Source organism: Notamacropus eugenii, chromosome 2, assembly GCF_028372415.1.
Source record: "Notamacropus eugenii isolate mMacEug1 chromosome 2, mMacEug1.pri_v2, whole genome shotgun sequence".
Lineage (NCBI taxonomy): Eukaryota > Metazoa > Chordata > Mammalia > Diprotodontia > Macropodidae > Notamacropus > Notamacropus eugenii.
Genome location: NC_092873.1, coordinates 115172402 through 115186429, shown reverse-complemented (window position 1 = coordinate 115186429; position 14028 = coordinate 115172402). Strand labels below are relative to the sequence as shown.

Sequence of the window (14028 nt, the reverse complement as noted above, 5' to 3'; positions counted from 1 at the left end):
TCCTGTGAACATGAATGAACACTAAAAAATTAATTAATTAAAAAATAATTAGTGGCACACTAATGAAAGACTTCCCCCAAATTACATAACTTACAGGAAAACAACTCAGAAAAATGAGATAACACCAGTAGTAGCACGAAATATCAGTACTGATACAAAAGGAAGTCAATTTGGTTCTTTCAAATCCCCCCTTGATCCATGGGAGGTTTAATCTCCTAAAAATCATTACATTTTAATTCTAAAAGATTTTTAACATGATTATCATCAGTCAAGTGTACTAATATGAATCTATCTAGGACTAGTCTGGGATAGACTTTCACAGAGCTACTAATGCAAAGTCTAAAAAGAATTATAAAGTTTAGGGGAATAATGACTCATTTACTAGGGTTGTTACCAGGCCAATTCCATGTAGCCAAGTGAAGTAAAAAGAATTCCATCTGTTGGATCTTCTGAAGCCTTGTCTTGATTTCTCCTGAGAGTTTAATGTAGGAACAAGAAGACTGGTTCATCACAACACAGCCCCCTCTTTGTGAAGATGCAAAAAAGGTCTAAGATCATTAACACCATTTGTGCTAAAGAATATACTTTATTTTGGAGGGAGGAGATAGACTTACTTGTGATTTGGGCAAGTTTCTTATTCTCAGAGGAGAGGTTACTAGCTGCCTATTCCAATGCAGAGGTGCCAATATATGGAATTAGGGATGAGAGGAATTTCATCTCCTTTCCATGTTTTTTTTACAAGGTTTGGTATTGTAGCCATCTCCCATGAATTTTTTTTCATTTTTTGATATTTAAGCCATCATGCTCCCAGGTTTCTGGTAGATTTTTTTCCACCACTAATCCTGTGGTGTGATTAGAGACTGATAATGGTAACACCAAATATGTGATTTTTCATGTCCTAAAACAAGTAGGGGGAAGTGGGGAGTAAGCCTTATTATTACAGACAAAGAAGTATCCCAGAATCACTAGTTCTCAATGGTTTCAGATTAAATATATGAAATTTAGTAAATAGTTTAAGTGAATATGACTACTCCATTGAGGTCTTAGAAGGGTAATATCTGACACCTTAATTGCCTTCACCAAAGGTGACAAGTGTGAAACCATTGATGGTCAGATTGCTTAGAAAAGTATAGTTTGGAATGGTCTTATGATCAGTGGTGGAACTGTATACCAGTGCAGTGACACAAAGAAAAGAATATCCTTCAGTAATGTTAGGGAACTAGATAATATTTATCACATCACCCAAGGCCAAAGTAGCATTGGTCCTTTCTTGCAATGAACTCATATAAGGCATGTAGATGACATGGTCACAGTCCCAGGGCAAGCATTCCCAGAAGGAGCACTAGCACAACAGAGTTTATGGATACATGGGATCTGGGACCTTGGGTTCCAGGGAAGAAAGGATTGTTTGTGGTCGCTGAAAGCTGGAGCAAAGACCAGGATACTAGTAAACACAGGTCTTAGATTATAACACCTTAGAATAACTGAAAATGTACAGACCTCCAGAACTATGTCTGAAAATAGCGATTCATAAAAACCGAAGTTTGGGACAGTGCCTTCTCCACCTCAGGAACAAAGCATAACTTTAACATAAACTTAAAAGTCAAGAAATAAGCTGGTAGAAAGAACCAAACAACAAAAAGATCTTGACTGTAGAAAATTGCTATGGTGACAGGGAAGATCAAAAGACAAACTCAGTGGAAAACAACAAATTCAAAACTACTACATCTAAAACCTTAAAGAAAAATGTGAATTGGTCTCAGACCCAAAAAGAACTGAAGGAAAAGCTTTAAAGGCATTTTATAAATCAAATAAGAAAGGTAAGTGAAAAAGTGGGAAAAGAAATGAGAATAATGCAAAAAAATGATGTAAGAAGAGTCAATAGATTTGTAAAGGAAGCATAAAAATTACTGAAGATAATAACATCTTAAAAAATAGGAAAGGTATTCTGGGAGTTAAGATGGCAGAGTAAGCATTAAGTCATTCTCACTCTCCCTTAAAGACCTCAAAAACCCCTAAAAATACTGCCCCAGGAAAAATCCTGCAATGGTGGAGCCAACTGAAAGAGGTGTAGCAATTTCATAGGGGGATTAATAGGAAAGTTCCCCGTTGCTGCACTGTAGAGAACCAATATAGAATGAGATAAATAAAATATAATGGTAAAAAAGACTAATAAAAAAAGTTAAGAATGATTTATAGACTCAGTTTCCAAAGTAAGAAATTGTGCAAGGCTTTGCGTAGAATTGTCTAAGTTCTTTATTATCTAGCATTTAGACCTTTATGTTGCCTTGAAGAATGTTAGCTGGAATTTTATATTCAACATTCCATTTTTCAGGTCCTGATTTGTTTCTCTTTCCTTCAGCTCTCATAGGTTTAATGAACATTTTGCTTTCAAATTAATATGTCACAGGATCTTTCTCACCAGACATTGTCAGGTGTCAGTTTTTGTTGTTTTCACTTCCTCGAAAGTTCTCTCATCTATCTCTTTCTCTGTACTCACACATTCACCATACTAGTTCCAGCACTCATCCTCTCTTCCCTAGATTATTATAGTAATTTCTAAATAATTTACAATCCTCAAGTTTCTCCCAGCTCCATACAGAGTCCAAAGTGATTTTCCTAATGTGTAGGTTTACTCATGTCATTCCCGTATCTAATAAGTTCTAAATATTATCACCTCTATAATCTCCCATGGCATTTGAAGCCCCATACAAACTAGTATAAACCTAACTCTGTAGCCTTATTACACATTATTCCTCTTCATATACTCTGGTATTATTCTTATTTTTCCTCACTAATGCCATGCCTCTCCTTTTTAAGTCCCTTTGTACTTGCTGTTCCCCATATTTGCAATTCATTTTTGCCTCTGTGAACCCCTAGTTTCCACCAAGACTCACCTCAAGAGCCACTTTCTACATGATGCTTATTCTTAAGCCCCAACTGCCAGTGTGTCCCTCTCCCCGAAATTCGTATTTACTTTATACTTTGTTGTCTGTATTTAGCATACATATGATGTCTCTCTCAATAGACTGCTACTTCATTGACAGCAGGGATAATGACGCTTCTATCTTTGTATTTCTGGTATGTAATGCAGTACCTGAGGCATCATACACATCTCATAAATGATTGTAGATAAAGTCTACAAGCATAGTTCAGGCTCTTCTGCCTCTTTGCTTTTGTACATGTTATAATTTGGAGTGGAGTCCATCCTGCACCAAAACCCCATATATATCCAGATCTTTGGACCTCCTTAAAAAAAAAATATTGTCTTCCAGGACACAGCTCAAATGTCAAATCATCTACAAAGCCATCAAGAGTCATCCTAATTCACATATTTGATTCAATAAACATTCCATAGATTTTTTTTTTTCTTAATCAACTGCTTTTTGTATTATGGTCATTCGTGATCTTATCTTAACTCTGCCATCTTATAAGCTTCTGGAAGCTAGGAACAAATGCTTAATTTGTGTTAATGTTCTTCTCTCCATGTTTTAAGAGTTTAATAAACATTTTGGGAATTTTTTTAATTTCTTTCTCATAAGTAGGGAAAAGGAGAAATTGATATTAATAGTCAGAGTAAAGGGTTTTGCAGCTACTCTTCCTCAATCCAGATATGGGCAAGTGATGAGATTCATAATCTTAACCATGCAAGCACCTTCACAAATACTGGTTTTAGTTGCAAAGAGTGAAAAAACTAAAAATGCCATTTGAGTATGTACAGTAATTGTACTGAAAATAATGGTTTCACACCATTTTTAAGGTCATATTGTTAATTACAGGTATAATGTGATGACTGGGAGTATGATAGGGAAATTTGGCCAGAGCAGAGAGGTGGGGTTCCTTGGAAGACACTCATCTAGAAGAAGTAGATTCCAGTATTGACTCTGCCACCAAAAAGCAATTTAATCTCTCTGGACTTCAATAAAATGAAAGACCACAAAGCATAATGGTACTAGGAGAAACATGCTTTATTTGGAGTCAAATGAACAAGTTTCAAACATAGACACTGCCACTAACTAGTTACAGGAATTTAGACAAAGCATTTTCCTTCATTCACCCTTAGTTACCTCATCTCTTCAATTAGGAAAAAGACTACTCTATAAAATGATGGGGGACAGATTTTGGCATAGATGAAGACACCTTCAGTTTATTAAAATGGCATCATCTACATTTAAGATGCTAGGGAGCTACTTCCCAAACCTCCATTACAATCAGATGACCTCAAATGTCCTTTCTATCTCTACGTCTATGAACAACATTATGATCTTTGCAGAGCTCTCAATTTCTGGGCTGTCTTCAAAGAATCCTAGAGAGTAAATGTTGCCCACTTGGCAGTCATTAATGCTGTTTATATGCAAATCAGTTCTTTTTTTACTTCCAGACAGCTTCCAAGAACTTGTAAAACTGTCTTTGAAACTGGATAGCAATTTTAAGTGAAAGCGTCACTGTATAAATATGGACAGCATTGTGTTGGGGAGAGCAATGCCAGGAAATGACATGAACCAACAGATAAAATCCAAGTAATCAAGTTTCCATAAACACTTGACTTGGGTTGAATCAACAGTCTTTGGTTGCAGACAACAGTGTTGCAGGCAATAAATCACACATCGTAAGTTTCCAGTAGACAAACCATATTGGTTTGGCTCAGTAAAGACTTGCTTTTTTAGCTCTTAAAAAGTGGGAACAAATTGCAGAGCAATCCTGTTATTTTTACTTGAAAGATCATGTGAATTGTCTTATTGCTTAATGCCAAATGCTTTACAGATGAGATCTGGCATGCTTCCTGTTTTCAATACTCCCTTAAAACTCCTTTTTCCCCCTGGCTATCAGCTGAACAAGTCATGACCTAAGCTTTTTGGAAGGCATTATTGAGTGCAAATTATGAATTTCTTTTGGGGATGGGGCCATAGAATAAGTCCTTTGACTAGGATAAATAGATTAGTGGATCATGCACTGCATTCAAAGTCATGAATCACAATTATGCTATTAGTTGCAATAATAAACATTTATTAAGCACCTACTACATGCCATTCATGAGCACATTGAGGATACATAGGAAGGCAAAAGATATTCTTGCTCTCAAGGAGCTCATTATCCAACAGGGGAGACAACATGTAAATAGCTATGAGCAAACAAGCTATACACAAGATAAATGAGAAATAATCAACATAGGTATGGCACTGTAATTAAAGGGGCAGCAGGAAAGATTTCCTGTAGAAACTAGAATTTTAGCTGGAACATGAAGGAAGTCAGGAGACAGAGATGAGAAGGGAGAACTTTTAGACAACAGCATTTGGGGGATCTCAGATGTCCTATATATGAAATGGGTTTTATCTAAGACAGTCCCTTTCTCTTCTCTCTTTTACTCTATCCCTCTATCTCTGCTGTTTCTGTCTCTGTTTCTCTGTCTCTTTTTGTCTTTATTTTTCTTTATCTCCTTTCTCTTTTTCTTTTGATTTCATTAGTGTAGGAAATTTTGAATGAGAAAACCCCCACTTCTTCTACTAATATAGACTGATATTTGCTCTGACACGTGAAGTCTTAGCTGCCTAGAATCCTGAAAATTTGGGATTTACCCAGTAGGTGAGTTCCAACCTTCTTGACTGCCAGGCCAGATCTCTAACATCATGAAGACTCTAAAATTATTCAATTTCTTCCCCCTCTGATATTTGATATTGTGTCAACAATCTGGTTGGCTCCACTAGAATAGTATTTATTTATTATTGGACATTAATTATGGAACATCTTGGGCAGAGTTTGTAAATATTGTCATTAGGGATCCTGAGACTTATACTTCTTCATTCTTTTTTTCTCTTCCAATAAGTCCTCTCTAAATATACTAGTCTACTCAAGAAAGAACTAAAAATCCTTTTAACGAAGAACATTTTATTAATTTATTTTAAACTTAGATACACAGTAAGAAAAAAGATGCATTATAAAGTAAAATATTAAAACTTAAATACAAATAAGAAAAGGAAACAAAAAGCATTGTCATGTGCACAGCAGACTGTAATAGAGGATTAAAAATGTACAGCAATAAATTTCCATTTCAAGAAAACCTATACAATAAATACTACATGTTGTGTTCAGAGCTTTTCTTTTCCTCCTTGTAAGTTTTCTTTTGTTCTCTGCTGGGCACTTTTTACTTTGTTCATTTTTCCCCTCTTCTTCCTTCCCATCCCCAAGAAAGCTACAATTAAACATAAATACACATACACTCACACACATATACATATGTACTTGAATATCTATAATATTATTCATATATAGACATATACATTCATATGCATTTATGTAAGACCACACTTATATTTGTCTTCTGTTTCTCATAGAGTGGACAACATTTTTCTTGATAAGGTCAAGTCTTTCCATATATTTCTAAGTTCACCAACTCATCATTTCTTACACCACAGCAATATTCCAACCTTATACTGTAATTTTAAATAGTTATTTATATAATTATTTTAAATAGTCTAAAACAATATTGATTAATATGGCTTACCTATAGCATAGTGTCCCTGTTTTTTTCTCTTCTGATGAAATCTACTTTAGCTTTAACTTTGTCTGAGATCAAGATTACTACTCCCACCTTTTTCCTAAGAAATTCTACTCCTGACCTTTATTTTATTTGTGTGCATCTATTTCCTATCCCTCCTGAGTCATCTACTTTATTTCTACCCACTACTTTGCCCTCCTATTATTTAACCTACACCTCCTAAAAAGATCCCCCTTTTTCCTCTCTTTCCACCCTTTCCCCTTACCCTCTTGTTTCTATCTGAATTTTGAAGACTTTTATAGCCTTCCAAACATGTTATTCCTTCATCCCATTTTCATTGATCTAGATACCCTTCTATACTCCCCTAATCCTATTCCCTCACCCTCTTAATTCGTTATAAATTTAGAAGACTTTTACTCCCTTCTTAATGTATATATTGTTCTCTCTTTATCCTGGATCTGATGTGAGTAGGGTTCCCTCTAAAAATTCCTTCCTTATTTTCTCCCCCATCCCTATCCCCTTAGCTTTTTATTTCTTTCTGAATTTAGACGACTTTTTAATCCTTATGTATGTATGTATGTGTACAGTTCCTTCTTTAACCCATTTCCTATGAGAATAGGGTTCTAGAATCACCAGTCCTCCTTCCGCATCTAATTCCTTTGTGTCAGTTCTTCCTCTAGTCCCTCATTTGTATAAGATATTTGCTCTTTTACCTTTCCATAAATGTTTTATTTATTTAGAATGACATCATACTCCAGTCGACCCAAACTTCTAATTATTGATTACAATCTTATACATATGTTTTATAAAAAGTACGCAGTCTGCCCTTATTGAGTCCCTTGTAAATAGTCTTTGATATATACCTTATTTTTCTCTTGGATCTTGTATACCAAATTTCCTATTAAGTTCAGGTTGTTTGTTTGTGGGTTTTTTGCGACAAAATCTTGAAAGTTCTGCATTCGTTGAATATCTTTTTTTTCCATTCAGTATTATGTTTAATTTAGCTGGATACAATATTTTCAGTTGCAATCCCAGTTCTTTTTTTCTTTGATATATAATGTTTCAAGATGTGTGATCCTTTAGTATTACTGCTGCTAGGTTTGGGTGATTCTAACTGTGGTTCCGTCATTTTTTAATTTGTTTTCTTGTTGCTTATAAAATTTGTTCCTGGAGCTATGGGTTTTGCAATTTAACCATGATATTCCTGTAGGCTTTTGTCATAGAATCTCTCTCAGGTGGTGATTGGTGAATGTTTTCTATTTCGGTTTTCCCCTATTATTCTAATGCTTCTGGGCAGTTCTCTTGTATTATGGTATGAAGACTCTTTTTTTTATCATAGCTTTCAGGTAGTCTAATTATTCTTATGCTTTGTTTTCTTGATCTGTTCTCCATGTCAGTTGTTTTTCTTGAGATATTTCAAATTTTCTTCTATTTTTCATTCTTTATATTTTGCTTTAATATTTCTTGGTCTCTTATAATTTTACTGGCTAGGTGGAGTCAAGATGGAAGAGTAAAGGCATGGACTTGTCTCCCCCAAACCCCTCCAAATACCTTCAGATAATGACTCTAAAAAATTCTGGAGTGACAGAAACCACAAAAAGCCAGAGTGGAACAACTTCCCAGCCCAAGCCAACTTAGAATATTGGCAGGAAGGGTCTGTTTCATCATGGTGAGAGAGGAGCACAGTCAAATTAAATGCCAGCAGAGTATGGGTTCCCACAAACCAGGAGCAGGTCTTGGGGCTACTGAATCAATGACAGCAGTGGTGATTTTTAGGTCTCTCAGTCCAGAGACACCAAAGACAACCTAGAAGGTCAGTAGAAAAAATCTGTCACACCTGGGTGAGAGTGGGGCACAGTGCAGCACAGGTTATACCAGCAAGCTCTGGTCTCAGTAAACCAGGAGCAGGCCTTGGGAGCCACTCAGTCAGCAATGATAGTGGCTGCTTCTGGAACTCTCAGTCCACAGATGGTAAGGGGATTAAATAACTGGTCATAAAGAGAGTACAATGATTTCTTTGTTAGCACTGAGGTAAGACTCTGTTGCTTTACTCATATTCAGATCTGGGTTGCCATCCTGGGTGGCAGTCCCAAGATGAGCACTAGCTCATCAGAGTTTAAGGCCGTAGTGGAACAAAGACCCTCCTCACAATCCCAGGGCAGAAAAGAGAACTGGTGGGTACTCAAATACCCAAGCACAGGCCAGGAGAGAAGTAAACACCTCTCCTTAGATCGTACCACTTTGGAAGAACTGAAAATTTACAGGCCCCTACAAGTGTCTCTGAAAAGAGCTGAACAAAAACCCTAAATCTTGAGAAAGAGCCTTGTGGGGACAGGACACCAGCACCTGCTCTGCTTGCCCTTGGAGGCAAGAATAACATAAGACATAGCATCTTCAATATTAAAGCATCAGAGTACTTGGAATATGATATTCTAGAGGACAAAAAATCTAGGATTACAATGTAGGGCAGAAAATGAACATTCAATGAATTAGAAGACTTTCAGGCATTTTTTATGAAAAGACCAGAACTGAATAGAAAATTAGACTTTTAAATACAAGATGCGAGAGAAGCATAAAAAGGTAAATAGGAAAGGGAAATCACAAGGGACTTAACACGGTTAAACTGTTTATTCCTACATGGGAAAATGTTACTTGTAACTCATAAAACTTTCTCTTTATTAGGGAATATAGGAGTATGTATAGACAGAGGACACAGGTGTGAGTTGCATAAGAAGTGATGATATACCTAAAAAAATAAAATTAAGTGGAAAGAAAAGAATATACTGTTAGAAAGGGAAAGGGAGAAGTAGAATTGAGTAAATTATCTCACATAGAAGAAGGCAAGAAACAGCTTTTGTAGTGGAGGCAATGAGGGAAAAGGTGAGGGGAAGGGAGTAAATCTTACTCTCGTCACAATTGGCTCAAAAAAGGAATAACATGCACACTCAATTAGATATAGAAATCTATCTTTTTCTACAAAAAACTGAAAAGGGAATGGGATAAGAGAAAGGGAGGGTGATAGAAGAAAGGGCAGATTGGGGGAGAAGGAAGTCAGAAGCAACACTTTTGAGGAGGCAGAGGGTGAAAGGAGAGAGAGAATAGAATTAAAGGGGGGAATAGGAAGTAGGAAAATAGAGTTACCAATAGTAACTGTGAAAAAAAATATTGAAGCAAGTTTCTCTGATAAAGGGGTCATTTCTCTAACATATAAATGAGTGATTTTTTTTTTAAAAGAGCCATTCCCCAATTGATAAATGATCAAAAAATATGAACAGTTTTCAGGTGAAGTAAAAAAAGCTATCAATAGCCATGTGAAAAAATATTCTAACTTACTAATGATTGGAGGAATGAAAATTAAAATAATTTTGAGGTACTACCTTATACCTATTACATTGCCTAATAGGAGGGAAAGGAAAATGACAAATGTTAAAGGGGACGTGGGAAAATGAGATATTAATTTAGTGTTGGTGGAGTTGTGAACTCATTCAATCACTCTGTAGAGCAATTATAAACTATGCCCAAAGGGCTATACAACCATGCATATATACCCTTTGACCTAGCAATACCACTACTAGATCTATATCCCAAAAGAGATTTTTTTTAAAGAACAAGGACCTAGACACAGAAAAAATACTTATAGCAATTGGAAATTGGGGGCATGTCCATCAATTGGAGAATGACTGAACAAAGTGTGGCATGTGATTATGATGAAATACTCTTGTTCTATATAACAAATGATGAGCAGAATGCTCTCAGAAAACAGGTAAGGACAAGATAGTGAAGTGAAAATAGAAGCTTGCTCGAGCTCTCCCCAAAACCCCTCAAATGACCTGTAAAAAATGACTCTAAATAAATTCTAGAGCTGCAGAACCCACAAAATGACAGAGTGAAACAAACTTCCAGGTCAAGACAACCTGGAAGGCTGACAGGAAAAGTCTGTTGTATGGGGCTGGGAGCAGAGCACAATCCAGCATCAGTCATGATTGTACAGATGGGTTGGAGCAGGTCTCAAGGGAGTGAATCACTGGCAGCTATGGCAGCTTCCAGACTTTTCAAGCTATAAATGCCACAGACAGTTTTGAAGGTCAGTGGGAAGGTTCTGTCTGTCCTGGAGTATAAAAGACGACAATCTAGCCCCAGTCTGGTTAGGTCCTGGTCCCAGTCCCAGGGCAGTGTAATAGTAATTTAAAAGGAAAAAATTTTCTCATTCATTAATAGGCCAATATTATCTGCTTAAGTCACCTGGAAGCCTAAGTCAGATGTAGTGGGAGAGCTTGATGAATAGGCAGTACAGGAAGGTTGGAGCAGAACTGGGAAGAAGTGAGTGAGCAGAGTCAGTTCAAAGGAGAGAGGATGCAGGCAGACAGATGAGGCAAGATTCAGGCTCATGAGTGTTTGCTTGTGAGAAGGCCCTGACAGAGGGTGAGGGGAAGGCTTGGGAATGGCTTTGTTCCCTGCAGTGATCATATTTATTAACTTCTTGGTCACCATGAGGAATTTTGCTTTCTGGTTCTGGTATTTGTCTTCCTAGTGGCTAAATAAAAGTTTTTCTTCTGCCTTCTTTTTGGAGAGTCTGTTATACTTTACTATTGAGAACTATGCTGGCATATTCATAGTCACCATCAGTGCTGTAAATATTGCCTTGGTGATACAGCAGGCTGCTTCCAGAACTCTCAGATCACAGACAAGAAGGTAGGGGTAGATAGAGTGGCTGATCAGAGGGGGATTTAAGGAATCTCTTTGTTGGAACTGAGATAAGATTCTCTTGCTTTGTCCTGCCTGGATCTGTAGTATAGTTTTGGGGGGCAGTACTGGGCCAAGGAGCAGCACTTGCATGGTGGACTTTGTGGCAACAATGGAGAGGAAATCTTCCTTACAGTTCCAAAGCAGAAGAGTGTTTGTGGTCACTCAAACTACAGCACAGATCAGAAGAGGAGTAAACAATTCATTTTTAATCATACAACTTTGGAAGAACTAAATATTTATAAGTCCCTAGAATTATCTTTTAAGATAATTGCATAAAACCTCTGAAGTCTGGGACAGTTCATTTTCCACAAGGGAAGCATAATACTTCCTTAACAAAGAGCTGAAAAGTCAAGCAATTGGGTGGGAAAATGAGCAAACAGAGGGAAAAATGCCAGACTATAAAATCTTACTTTGGTGACAAGAAAGATCAAAACATACAACCAGAAGAAGACAACAAAATCAAAGCTCCTATATACAAAGTTTACAAGAAAAAATATGAAATGGTCTCAGGACACAGAAGAGCTCAAAAAGTATTTTGAAAATCAAGTAAGTGAGGTAGAGGAAAAATTGAGTAGAGAAATGAGAGTGATGCAAGGAAATCATGGAAAGCAAGTCAATAGCTTGCTAAACGAAACCCCCAAAGGCTAAAGAAAATACCTTAAAAAAAGACTAACCCAAATGCAAAAGAGATCCAAACCAAATAGCAAAAGAGGTTCAAAAAGTCAATAAGAAGAATGCTAGAAAAAGCAGAATTGGTCATATAGAAAAGGAGGTCTAAATGCTCACTGAAGTAAATAATTCCTTAAGAATTAGAAGAGAGCAAATGGAAGCTAACAACTCTGTGAGAAATCAAGAAGCTATGAAACAGAATCCAAAGAATAAAAAACAGAATACAACGGGAAAAAATCTCATTGGAAAAACAACTGATCTGAAAAATGGATCCAGAACAGAGAATTTAAAACTTATTGCACTATGGGAAAGCCATGATCAAGAAAAAACAGTCTAGACAACGTCCTTCAAGAAATCATCAAGGACAACTGCCCTGATATTCTAGAATCACATGGTAAAATAGATATTGAAAGAATCCAATGATCACCTCCTGAAAGAGATCCCAAAAGGAAAATGCCTAGGAATATTGTAGTCAAATTACAGAGCTCCCAGGCCAAGGAGAAAATATTGCAAGCAGCCAGAAATAAACAATGTGAGTTGCTGAAACACAATCAGGATAAGACAAGAACTAGCAGCTTCTACATTAAGGGACTGCAGGGTTTGGGGTATGATATTCCAGAGGACAAAGGAGATAGGATTAAAATCAAGAATCACTTACCTAGAAAAACTGAGTGAAATCAATCCTTCAAGGGAAAAAATAGATATTCAATGAAATAATGAACCTTAAAGCATTCTGGATGAAAAGAAAAGAGCTAAACAGAAAATCAGACTTTCAGGGGCAGAGCCAAAATGGAGGATTGAGAGCAACTACTCACATAAGCTCTCTGACAAATTCCTTCAGATACCTCTAAAAAGAGAATCTGAACAGATTTTGGAGTGGCAGAATCCAATAGGAGACAGACTGTGGCAGATTTACAGCCCAGGACAGACTGGAAGCTCAGTGGGAAGGATCTGTTGCAAGAAGCTGGAGGAGTACACAGGGCACAGCTCACAGAGTGTACCAGCACCATTCCTGCCATGGAAGGTCCAAGCAGGAAGTCCCAGGAAGCCTGAGGCAGCAGCCCACTGTGGAATCTTGGACATATCAGCCCAGGACAGGAGTCCAGTGGAACTGAGTGAATGAGAGTGAAGAAGCTCCAAGTATCTGTAGAAGCTGTTCCTGAGACTATCAACCCACAGATTAAATGTTTATAAGTCACCTACTTGAACTTCTGGGAGTGAAGATGGCAGAGTGATTGGTAAATGCTCTTCTCCTGCAATTGTTGACCTTGAAAGATTCGTAAAATATTTCCCTAGAAAAAATCCTGGAACAGTGGGATCAGCCAAAGGGGTAAGTAGTCTCTTTGCATGTGAGGCTAGGAAAATCGCTTAAAAGGGATTGCTGTGGCACCTCCAGTGCAGGACTAGAGCTCTCCCAGACAGCCCCACCTCCACAAACAAGGAGGAGATCCTGAGCCCCAGGAAGGTGAAGCCTACAACCACCAACACCAAGATCCCAGTCTTGCCTCAGCACCACAGGGGAATCAGGAAGACACTAACTCATGTGGGACTACCAACTTCTGAGCTTACCTATGTTCTAGATCAGCAGAGGAGACCTGTTGTAGCCAGACCACTCCTCCCCCACACTTAATGCAGTTAGCTCTAGGGAAAGTCTGGAGAAACCCAGAAAGACTTCACCTGGTTTCTGCTTTCTCACACCAGCCAGCTCAGCACCAGGTAAGCTGCAGCATTTCTAGCTGAAAGAACAGGAGGTGATAACTCACAAAGCCTCAAATTCAAGGCACAAGAATTGTGGGACAGGGTCCCTTATGCCCCAGAAGCAGAGAACTTCCTTAAAAGTCAGGAAAATGGTGGTCATCATGAGTAAGAAGCAAAGCAGAAAAGAATATTTCTATGGGGACAAGGACCAAATCAAGAATACCGAAGAGGTCAGTTTTGAGATGGTACTCCCATCGGAAACTTCAGAAGGGAATATGAACTGGTTGCAAGCTCAAAGAGCATTCTTGCAAGAGCTGAAGAAGGACTTTAAAAGAGAAATTACAGAAACAGAAGAAAAACTGGCCAATGATTTTAAAAATATGAAGAAATAAATCACAGAAGAATTTAAAAGAGAAGTT

The 14028-nt window shown here is 37.4% G+C and overlaps 1 long non-coding RNA gene across 1 annotated transcript in view; it reads right to left on the bottom strand.

Annotated features, from left to right (window-relative positions):
* Positions 1–309: 309 nt before the first annotated feature.
* LOC140526299 (uncharacterized) overlaps positions 310–14028 on the bottom strand; it is a 109075-nt gene continuing 95356 nt past the window's right edge. The window contains exon 4 of the long non-coding RNA XR_011974308.1: positions 310–8302. This is a non-coding gene — a long non-coding RNA (uncharacterized lncRNA). The remainder of the gene's footprint in view (positions 8303–14028) is intronic.